Consider the following 12,729-nt stretch of genomic DNA (forward strand, 5'->3'; position numbering starts at 1 on the left):
ACTTAATGCATCATCAACAATAAAAGATACTCAAGATATTTGAAAAAACATGGGAGACTTAGAATGCTCTGGGGCTTGCCTAGAATCCAACACTAGGTTAGTGTTTGTTAGACGACACTTGCTCGGTGAGCATCTCCCATCCTAGCACTTGTCCAGTCCTTCCATCTTCGGGATAGGTCCACCATACACCGTCTTCGGGTTCGTCTCTAACATCGTGTCCTTCACGTGGTTCATCTAGCATACCTAGATGAGATGCAAGATGCAAGTGCATGAATAAAAGAACGGCAATATGAGATGCATCACATAATCTATTATAGAAAGATAGTGAGCATATCAAGCATGGTACACCAGATTACTTAAGTTAAGCTATTCTATTGAAAACATCTATCACAATTTAAGATCTCAAGTAACTTAATTTAACACCATGAAAGGCATGAGTTACACTTAGCAACACATAAGGCAATGCAAGGTGAAAGCAATCAACTTATAAAGCACAACACAGGATTTGGACAGTAGCACAGATAACACTTGTTTCACCCATAACTGGAGATCCAAACATCCAAAGAAGGTGATCCTAGACTTTCTGGAAAGATAATGAAATTTCCTACAACATTGTTATTATCACCAAAAGCTTATTCCAAAGCTAACTAGGCCAAACGTGCCAATGTTTCAGATCTGCACAGAACTAGGACAAAAAAGTAGTAGTAGTTTCAAAATGGCATAACTAGAGTTACAGACATTAAACAAGCATGAACCTTAGCTTTATAGAAAGCTTATTAAATTATCTAAAACATGTTTATTATCATCACAAGGTTATTCCACAATTAACAAGGTCAATCAAGCACAATTGAGCACCTCTGTCCAGACTTGGACAGATTCTGCCATGCAACTTCACAAGCTTATAACTGGAGTTGTACTAATCCAAAATACATGCAACAAGACAATATGGAAAGATTATGAAATTTTCTACAATCCATATTTAATCATCCCAACATGATTCCCAAGTTCAAAGGGTCAAACAGTCACATTTATCAAATCTGGTCCAGAAATTCCAGAGAACTACAATTTCTGAAGACCAACTTAGAACAGTCATAACTCACAAAATATTCGGCCAAATGCCATGACAATTTAACACACAATGTTTAAGTGAGTTCTATACAACTTTCTTATTATCATATTAAGGTAATTCTACAGATAACAAGGCCAATTAATCCAATAATTGCATCTCTGTCTAAAACATGGACAGAAACTGACATGTCAATTTAAACAGCTATAAATGGAGTTATACATGTCCAATAAATGTGGTTCTAGACTTTTTAGAAAGCTTAGAAAATTCTAAACAACTTTTTTGTAAACACCTAAAGCTAATTCTACTATTAAGAATGCCCCACAATAAGAACAAAGAAACCCTCTCTGGGTTTGGGCAGAAACAGCCACAGAGATTTAAGCAAGTATAACTGAAGATCTACTTAACGAAAAATCATAATATTTAGCTTTTTTAAAAGCTTAAGAAACGTACTAAAACTCATGTATTATCATAAAGTCATGATTCATAATTTAACTAAGCCAATTAATTCAAACATGCAGGACTATTCAGAATAGGAGCAAAGCAATATAGGTTATTTGTTATTTTTATAGATCTTAAACTATCAAGCCTAAAATATTGAAATTTTACCAGACATCAATAATAACCTTAGTAGCACTCCACAAATATTTCACAATTATTTGAGCAGAACAACTATAGTTATGAAAAACGACAAGACAGAACTAGTATAAAAAAACCTAACTGCATAAATCTATTTTTATAGAAATATATTTAAACTAAAGCATGCCATATTATAGATCTAACGCATATAAAATTTTGCAAGCATTCCAAAAAGTCCTCATTTACTATTTTATGATTTCTCTACTAATTATTATGATTTTTCAAAGTTGATCATTCAAATCTATAAAAACCAGGGAAAAGACTTGTAAATCTTTCATCGGGATCCCTGTAGAAAACACAAATTAAACAACAGAGAATAGGTCCTTCTTATCACTATTCCTCTGAGTCAAGGACTTTGCAGATCGACCCTTCCCTTTTCTTGAATTGAAGCATGAGGTCCTTCCTCTCGGTTCACAGCAGAGGAGATGGCCGGCTTGCGGCTCCGACGGCCGTGGTCGTCGACAGCGGCGGTGCAGTGGCGGGGAGGGACAATGGGCCCACGCGCACCCACTGGGCTACCTAGCTCGGCCCAAGGCGGCCTGTGGCCTGCCAGCCACGTGAGCAGGCAGAGCGCCGACGGCTGCTCCGGCGATGACGGCGCTACGGCGGCGAAGAAGGACCATGGAAGGGCTCGCAAGGCTAAGGAGAGGGCGGTGGAGCCGGTGGTGCACGCGGAGGGACACGAGGAAGCTTGGGCAGTGGAGATGCGGCATGGCAACAAGCTCGGCCAGCCGGCCATGGCGGTCGTGCTCCAGCACACACGCGCGCATGGCACTAAGAGCGAGAGAGCGCCGAGGGAGGGCATAGGGAGTGAGGGCGAGTGCGCTGGGATTCAGTGCCCACTCTAGGAGGACATAGAGGTGCTATAGGGAGGCAGGCGCACACGTCAGCCATGGTGGGGCGCACTCGGTGCATGACTGCCATGACACCCTTTCATCGAACATGTGGGGGGGTGTAATCTAGCCTGCTTTGGATCCTGTTGGTGGCATATTCCCTATAGATTCGGACCATGGCACCTACAGAAAAGTTTCTCTACTCTGAATGCTCTTCGATTTGTATTAAGGGATCAAGACCACTAGAGCTATGGATTAGTAGGTAATTAAGCTCCAAAGTGGCATTGTCAATGCATTGACAGCGATTAACAAACTCCAAAATTGAGGGTCATAACAAGGTCAAACGAGTGCCATCCTTTTACATGACCTTCTCCATCCTGTACACTCAAACTTTTATCTTTGGACCAAATTGAGTTGCTTAACAAAATTTGGACAACGTGGAATGCCAATGGCGATGACAACGGATTCCAGACTTACGAAAAATTCTAAGTACTAAAAACAGCTGTCGATTCAACGTTTGAGCCTCGCTTCGCCTTAGTTCCAAGTTGATCTGGCTCTTGGTCCAAAAACAAAGTTTGTTCTACTCTACTCAAACTTCAACTCTTATTTAAGGTGCAACTCTAGGCAAGCACTATAAGTGATTGGTTGACACAGGTCAAAGTAGCATCACAGTAAAGCTTAAATTAGAGTTTTTGACCGTTTGAGGAAATTTCTTGACTTCTGCTCAACACGAACCCTTCATGACTTTTGTTGTAGAGTTCAATTAGAGTTATTTGGGCAAGGTAGCAAGGTTTGGTTGATGACCTATAATTCCATTCACCTAATAGCGCAATTCAAGCAAGAATGCAACTTATCATTTCATGTGACTTTTTAATTCTGAACTTCATGAAACTTTTCCATGGATCAACATGGATGGACATTGATGTGAGACACATGAAACAAGTACATCCAGCATTACTCAAGCATACTTTTTAGAAAGGGCAGCATGTAAGCAATGGTGCATGGTCCAAGTTTAAGTGGTGGCTCATTTTCATATGTTTGACCTAACATCTCCATCACCACTTAACATGCCATGGTTGAGTTTAAACCCATTGCTTAACTAGTGACAAATACTTGGGGTGTTACAGTAAACATGGCCAACCAGTATAGCCAACCAGCAATGCTCGGACTCAACCAAGCATGGCTTGCCAGAAGGATGTAAGGAGCTCAAGTTCAAATTTTGAAAATTCTTCACTTTGAACTAAGTGTGCCCACTTAGACTCTGTTCGACGAGGAGTGGATGGGGTCATCTAGGTGCTTGGAGACATGGAGACATTCATCAGACACAAAGATAAATACCTGCATCGCAAGGTGCAGTGTATACATTGTAGTCCCTAAGCCTAGTAGTAGGTGATGTAGTCACGTGGTGCCAGGGTCAAATTTTGAGAGCTTGAAAGACTAGCCGAGCGGGCAACTAGTTCTTGGGTGTAGCTTTGCAACACTAGCCACACATTCACTGCAAGGTGAAGTGTGCCCACTTAGTCCCCGAGCCTGACAGTATGTGACGTGGTCACGTGGTGCTAGGATCAGAAACAACAGTAACAAAAAAAGTCCCTAGTATGGTGAGAAACCGAATCATAATGATGACGCAGTCCTCAAGCCACAAGTGAAAATCTCAGATATATCAAGAAATGTTGATTACTCGAATCATGGAGAAAAAACAGAGTAATGATTGTACACTAGAAATTATTGAGCCTTGAAGGTATTGCAGAGAGGTCGGCGAATATTTGGTGTGCAGTACCTAGTTGTGTCAAAAAATGGGCGATATGGGTCGTAGCTACGTGGATGCCCAGATAACGGCCTAGCACAGCACTTGGGGGAATTTGGAAAGGCGTAGATCAGCATGGTGCAGTTTCCATAAAACCCTTGAATGCGAAAAGTCGAGAGGGTATCCTTATAACTCCATCGCCGCACTCCGTGCTCCCACCTTTGCCACTCCATCGCCTCGTCTTCCTCCTTGCCCCCACTCTCCCCCATCTGCATTCTCACACACTCTACCACTAGGGCTAAAGAACTTGCGTGAAGGGGCTAGTTCCGATCTAGATCTAAGGGATGGCACCGAAGAGGGGGGTGCAAGCATAAAGAAGGCAACTGCTAGGATGAGCCATGACAAGGAGTGGGTACCATCGATCATGAGGGAGACGGAACTCAACAAGATGATGGAGGTGGGAGTTCTTCCTGATCATGTCACCACCGGATGGTGTCCAGCCGATGGTGAGCCCTATCCGAGGACCCACACCGATGAACTCATTGTATTTTAAGATTACTTCTAGCGTGGTTTTGGCCTCCTAGCACATTCTTTCTTGTGAGATCTATTGTAGTATTGGGTAGTGAGCTTGTGTAATATGCATCCAAACACTATTTTGCACATTTTGGTGTTTATCCACCTCAGCAAGGTTTATCTTGGCATTCTTCCCCATTTTAATCTCTTCTGACACTTTTTTTGGCTCAAGAAGAAAGGAGGGAGCGGTTCCAAGGTTGTTAGTGGTGTGTATCTATAGCTTCACCGGGCTACTGAACTCTTTGCTCCGAATTTGTCATACACCGTGCTGGGGTAGGCAAAACCCTTCAACTGCATGAACTCAGCCAGAGGAAGGTACTGTCAGCACATCATCTAAATCCAGAGGTGAAGGTGCTGGTCAAAAGCAGAGTCCCTCCTGGTATCGGAGAATGTTCAGGGGAAAAGTGTGGCGGAAAATGAGCCAGCCCAAAAGAAATGGAGAACGGTGGATCTAGCTCCCCGCAAGCCAGCCGACATCTCCATCAGTGGCAGTCAGACCACTCGGACATAGAGTGCGGCGATGTCTGAGTGGTCAGACAACGATGAGGTGCCGGTAGCTCCCCCTTTGAGCACCAAAGCACCATCACGTACTGCACGCATGGAGGTGCGATCAAAGGGAGGAAAATATGTCCAAGGGTGAGTCCCTAAAGAGCAGCTGATGGTAGCTAGAGGACTCCTCGAGTAGCAGCGGGTGGAGAAGATGTCGATGATGGGGGCCACAAGACCGCCACCCTCGGACATGCTAGTTGACCCTAGGGTAGGGCCTAGGTGCTCGAGGAGATAGCGTTGATTTAGAATTGTTCATTGGGAAGCTGACGTGTAAATATCTTTACTTTGGGATTGGTGACTATCCAATTTTTGTAGTTGCGGTGATCGATGAGCTAAATTGATGCAGAACGGGGCGCGTGGAGGATCTGAATCCTTTAGGCCAGACTGGTGAGTGGCCAGGGGCTGGTCAGAGCATGGAGACATTGCGGACAGACTCCATCCTAGAGTCCCTAGGCGCTCATCGGGTTGTGGAGGATTTGACCACCGCTGCCGATGGAACCAGGGCTTGGGAGCAGTCTGCAGCGACGGCTAGCGAGGCATCGGAGATGTCAGGAGCGAAGGCTGATCTAGCCAGATCTTTGGGGGCAGAGGAAGGAGCTATCGGTGCCGTGCCTATGTCTAGGGGACAGAGGTCGGCATCATTGGGGGAGAGATCGGTGGCCCTTGAGAGGCCACGGGGTGAGGTCGATCGCTTTGTGCGGCCGCTGAGCACCCAGGAAGTGCCACAGGTTATCGAGGAGGAGGATGAAGTTGAAGAGATCAGACGCGAAGAAGCGCAACCTCATACCATCCGTATCTTTTGCAAGTGGGGAGAGGAAGTCATAGTTGTAGAAGAGGAGGAGACCACTAGGGTGGTGAAAAGGCTACGGTCCACCCTGAACACTGCAATGAAGCAGATTGAGGTGAGTATGGCTTGAACAACATCTGTCTTGGTGTTGAGTATTGCATTCCCTTTGTCTATTTATGGATCATGTTGCAAGGCATAGCACGGACTGCTGAGTAGCCCCAGCAACTGGTCAAAAGTATGGAGCCCCTTTTCGAGGAGAACCAAAAGCTAAAGGAGTCCATGAAGGTGATGGAGAAAAACATACAGCGGGCCCAGCGTGAAAGGGATCTTGCTAAATCAAACACCAAGGACTTGGAGTACCAAAAGGGGACCCTATTCGATCATTTGAGAACCATATCCGAGCATCTAAGGGACACTACCGAGCAGCTAAACAACATCTCTAAGCAAAAAAAAGGGTATCCCTAATCGGTGAGCTTGTTCCGCGTTGTCGACTAGCCTTAATGTAGCCATTGTTTACTATGTTTGCAGAACAAAATGTGGAGCTCGGCTAGCTACATCAAGTTGTTAGCCAACTCTAGGAGGAGAAGGAGAAGGCATCTAGGTGATCGGATGAACAGGCCAAAGAGATGGAGGGTAAGTAGTTCGTGGTCGAAGTCGTTCGGTGTGAGTCCTTTGTTTGATGAATTCCTTTGGTGTTTGGAAAGTATCAATTGAGAACCAAGGCATAGTTCAACATGCTGGAGCTAGAGGTGAGGACTGAAAGGGAGAAATTCGACGCCGTGGTGGTCGGAATCAAACCAGTGCTCGACTGCGTCGACCTTAAAGCAAACCCGCTACCTGGCAAGAGGCCTCCACGTCTAGACGCCATCATCGATAGATGCAAGGTAGCTTGGGAGAACTTCAAAAGCTTCAACTAGGATGCCACTGCATCCGTTGCAATGCACGCCTTGGCGGTGGTCCGGTCCCATTATCCAATGATCAATCTTTAGGCGATAGGGGCCGGATGTGCCAGAGGGATGAGCATGGCAAAGGAAGAGCAGCTGAAGGATGAAGTGGAGGATGTTGTGAAGAAGTTGGCCAGCGACGTAGATCTGTTCGGTGAGGAGGTTGATGCCTAGTTTCAATAACTTAAGGAGATGAAACTTGTATGGAACAAAACTTATGGAGAGTTAACAGCACGAGAGCTAAACAAACATTTGTACATTTGTTTAAATGTCATTAGTGAGCAACTTATGTGTATTGTGGTGATTTTAGCTAGTGCTTGCAATTAAAAATAGACGTGTTGTTAACCCTAACGCGTTTATACGTGGTATAAGTAGCATCCAAGTTGTTAGTTCGTTACTAGGCTCTTGGTCTTGGCTAGCCCATATTCCATAATGTTGAGCGCTAGAGCCCATGCACGTGTAGGAGAGACAAACATGACTGAGGAACCACTACCGACCACCCATAACGTAGAGCGCTAGAGCCCATAGCATGTGTAGGGAGGGATCGAAGATAGGGTTTTCTCCAAGGAACATAGAGTCTTTTTGGCCTAGAACTCCTTAGCCAAGCCAACGCAGTCCTTCATCTTGTGCTTGCTATTCTTGTGGAGGGGGCATGAGCCTTCGAGGATTTTCTTGTACTGCTCGTTGTAGTTACATTTGGCTTGAGGTTCATCAACAGTGACGACGATGCTGTCTGGTCGGCGGTGGCGATACTGACCAGCTTTAGATCCTTCTGGCCGATCACGACCACTGTCCTGATGGTGGCCATGGTTGTCGTAGCGGCGGTCACTATGGCATTGTTGATTAGGGTGATCATCACTGTGGCGAGTGGAGCGGTGAGTGCCCACATCCTCGTTGAAGTGAACTTTGGCCTCTTCAGCATCAGCGTATTGATCGACGGTCATAATCATCTCACCAGTCCTCCTTGATGGCTTATGATGGAATTTGGAGTGGAGGTCGTGGTGATGGAGTCCTTAGAAAAAGGCGGTGATGACTTCTGCTTCCGTGATGTTGGGAATAGAATTCCTCATCTCAGAAAAATATTTGATGTAGCAATGGAGAAGCTCGAATGGTTTCTATTAAATACAATTCAAATCATGCTTGGTGCTCGGCCGAGTACACATAGCCATGTAATTGTAGGTGAAGACCTTCTTCAATTGTTCTCAAGGTTTGATGGAATCTAGGGCAAGGCTCATGAGCTAGTTCATTGCGGTTGGCATGAGCATGATGGGAAGATAGTTTGCCATGCCACTGGTATCTCCCCTGGTGGCTTGCATAGTGGTGGCATAAGCTTGTAGTCACTATGTGGGATTCATCCGCCCCTTGTAGGGCTCGACCCTATTGATTTTGAAACCATGGGGCCACTGGAGTGTTTAGAGTGCTCTTGTGAATGCTCGGGGCCCTTTAGGATCATCACCATTGGGATTGGGAGCATTGCTTACATTGAGTGGCTAGAGGGCCGCATCCAGATTATCAAATTCTTGCTCGTATTCTTAACACCGGCGTACCTCCTCATGCTGAGAGAAACGATGCCCATCGATATGATGTCATTCATCCAAGAGGTTGTTGATGTGTTCTTGGACATCTTGGTCGACTTCTTGATTGTGTTGGTGAGGGTCGTTGATATGGTTCCCCCTAGCTCCCCCTAGAGGGGTTGTCTATCATCACGATGTTGGTTGGCGAAACAGCTTCTGCTAGGGCAGCGATTGGATCTTGGTAGGGCAGATCGGTGATTCGAGCTTGTCGAGTAGAAAGGTCCCTGATCCTAGCGGATCTTGTTGACCTAGCAATGCGTAGCTTTAAGCATTGCGGCGACCTTGGCGACCTCTGGCGTTTGTTTGAGTCGAGTGAGCTTGTTGGTGGCCACAGCCAAGTTGGTGCTTGGGGTCTTATAGACATTGTGGCCATTGATGCGGTCGAATTTGTCATCGAGGTTGTGGCGGAGTGGGCGTGGCCTCCCTTGCGAGTTGAGTTATTCTTCATTGCAAACAGCCTCGGCTAACATAATTGCGGCCTCATTTGCTCAGCGCTACTCATGGTTGGCATTTCTATTGAGGTGCTATTGGCACTCCTCATCGTTTTCCCCATCATGGGATGGCTCGTTGGCGCTGACGTGAAAAATCCTTCCCCCCCAACCCTGGTGGGAAGGGAGGAAAATCGGTGGGAGTCTCAAAGATCATTTTCATAGAGCCTTGGGATTCGGTGCTTGGGGTCTCTTCCAAGATGGTGTGGAGAGATTCCTCACCAAACTAGCGAATTGGTACCATGTTGATCATAGGTGCAGCCGGTTGGTGGTGAGGTCAGTGAATGGATGAACATCATCGAGATGATCTGTGGTTGGATGAATTCCATCGATCTGGTCAGTGAATTTGCCCCTGAGGGCGTCTTGGTAGGAGGCGGCGATGCTGGTGAGCCTAAAGGGTAGGGCCATTAAGGCGCCATCTCTTTGGCTATGCTGATTGGACCTAAGCAGATTGGATCTGTGAGGTGGTTGATGCTGAGCGGCTAGTCGGTGATGAATCGTGCACACTTCCTGTGTCACGGTGATGTCGAGGGGCTCCTCGGACCGTCTATGATGGCAGGAGTGTATGGAGTGGTCAGAGCATGTCGTTTGATGATGTGGACATGGTGAAAACACCTTGTCATCTATAGCTAGGACAAGGGCCGATTTGGCAATGGACAAGTAGTTGAAAAGCTTCTGGTTAACCTGATCGATAGCTACGATCAAGTCATCATAGTCGATTTGCTTCCTTGGGTAGCGAGGGAGTGACTAACGAGTTGCTGATGAAGATGACCTTGGATGTGGTTCCAAGATTGGATCTGCTGGCGTAGGCATAGGCATAATTGACGTAATAGAGTTGTACACTGACTTGATGATCTCCCCATCACCATTTTCATTAATGAACCAGGAGATTGACATAACTATGAAGGTTTGGCTAGGCTTTGGGGAGAATGGAGAGCTCAGAAATCATACCATCTTATTTAACATGAAACAACATGCACACCCCTACCTGGCGTGCCAATTATCGATAGAATATCATCACCAGTCCTCTGAGGGGTATCCCATGAAGGTAGATTGATCGGCAGAGGTGCATGTAATCAGGAACAAGAAGGCAACAGAGACACAAGAGTTAGACAGGTTTGGGCCGTCAGCACGACGTAATACCCTACTCCTATGGTTCGTTGGTTTGTATTGGCTATCGTATAATATTGTGTGTGTTTTGAGGAGGTTCTCTACCCACCTTATATAGCCAGGGGTAGGCTTATAGGTTGGTTGGATCTAGGAGATAATCGGCAAGTAATAACAGATTACATGAATCATGGGATCATAACATATCCTAACAGATTATGCCATATCTTTAGGATATCTTCCTGGTGTCTTACGGGGCACGCCGAGCAGCGTCGTGCTCCACAAGGCTTCATCTTGTGGGCTAGGCTATCCCTAGCAACGCAGCCCATGTCTTGTGCCATGGGTATCCGAGGTCATACACCCATAGTTATCATTATGCCAACTATCTTGAAGATCGAGGGAGGAACCTCATTGGTATTTGCATGAATACTTCATCTCCAATGACTTAGGGATGTCATCTTGCAACCATGATTGTTCATGGCCTTATGAGACACTATCGACAAACCACCATTATGTTTGTTGACATGAGGATGCATGCCATGATGTAGTGTCATCTCATCATCCTAGTCCTTGTTGCCGATGTGCGAGTTGGTGTCTTTCGAAGATGATGAGAGTAGACATCAATTTGCCAATACAAGGTGGGTTGCACCTTGCTTATCATCACCATCCTGTTTGAGTCTTGGGAAAGCTCAATGCTAGGTTGTCTTTCTCATGGCCTGTTGATTTATTTATCCACTTCCTATGAGTGAGTGCTTTATTGTATATCCATTTTGTGGCACTTGTCTTCTTCCTCTTTGTTTCGTAGCTACAGTGGTGGTTTGGTTTGGGTTTGCAGATTCACACCAAACCATGAATAGTCATATTTTATATTTATTTATCCCTGCAAAATGTCAGTGGACACATACCCGAAGGAATATAACAAATTTCAAATATGGGTTGTTGTCCATAATTTATGTGATTTTCATCTATGCTAATGAAGAGACAGTTTAAGATTACTTTAGCATAGATTTTGTTTATCATGTTTTTATTTGTTCGCTGGATTTTAGCATGGCTCAAGGCAAAGGTACTTGTAGCAAAAGGCGAAGTGAATGAACTTTGATACTTAAAGTTGTTTCATCCATGAAGGATGAGCTATGTCTTCTTTGTACAAAGTTATTGGAGTTCATCATATGCCTTGATTCATCTTTGATGTAAGTTCATCTCGGGACTTTCCCAAATTGAATTTGAGAGTTTTCTATAGGAGTTAGTTCAACAATAGCCATTATCTACTAAAGCATGCTTTTGGTTCAAAAATCAACCTAGACACCACATCCAATTTGATTTAGGAAAGCATTTTAACCTAAGCACCATGCTTAATTTAAAAAGCCTTTGGAAGTAAAATCAGCACACCTCTTGGTTCAAAAAATCAAACTAGACACCATGTCTAATTTAATTTAGGAAAACATTTTAATCTAAACACCATGCTTAATTTAAAAGGTGAATGAAGATACTTCAAAACCTAAGCATACTATAGCAAACAAAGGTAGCATAAAAGCATTTCAGAGATTTACTGAAATAGAGATGAAGGACCATGATCATGGTGAGGAATATTTATATTTTCTCTTTTTATTTAGATAAAGATGCAAGTGATATGGATATATGTAGGGAGCTAAACATGGTGTGGATTTGACATAAGAAAACTCAAACTAAATGGAGTGGATGCATGGATTATTCAAAGTAAAATGCAGTGGAATGCAAAAATCTAAAAGTCCATGAGCAGGACTATCTCACCTTTCTTGATCAAACTCACCATGACTCACAATTTGAGATGGAACTTCTAAGACACAGTGTCTATGTTCATCATATGGGATGAGAGTTGAATTCTGGTGACAACAACCTTTTCTCCAATCTAAACATGGTTAGAATAATATATAAATCTATACAAACATGTGAGATGGCAGGGTTCTAGTGTTGATAGATCATGAACGTTTAGGCACCCTGGGTTCTTCAATGTTTATTCTTCTTCTTGTGGAAATTTGCTGGAAGGATAAAACAACATCTGTTGTCTTGTCTATTCCATAATTCAACAGAACAGGGGTAATCCCACAATAGCTAGTGGTAAACTAGATTAGCAGACATCAAGGTTAATATCAAAATCTTTACACCAATTCTTTTCCTAGCAACGGTGTTAGAAAGCTTGTTGGTATTTTTTAATGCAAATAGAAAAAACTACAAGAGCATGGATACCGTTGTAGCTTTCACCTGGGAGTATTCCAAGGTATCATATTTTTTTATAGGGAAACAATGGTTAAAGAAGTTGATAGTTCACCATCATGTATCTACTAACTAATATACCAACTTGACTAAAGTGGGGGTAAATGATAATAATGATAAGAGTTATGGATAATGACACACACAGGAGAATTCCATGATAAATAAATGA

This window comes from Miscanthus floridulus, chromosome 16, assembly GCF_019320115.1.
Source record: "Miscanthus floridulus cultivar M001 chromosome 16, ASM1932011v1, whole genome shotgun sequence".
Taxonomy (NCBI): Eukaryota; Viridiplantae; Streptophyta; class Magnoliopsida; order Poales; family Poaceae; genus Miscanthus; species Miscanthus floridulus.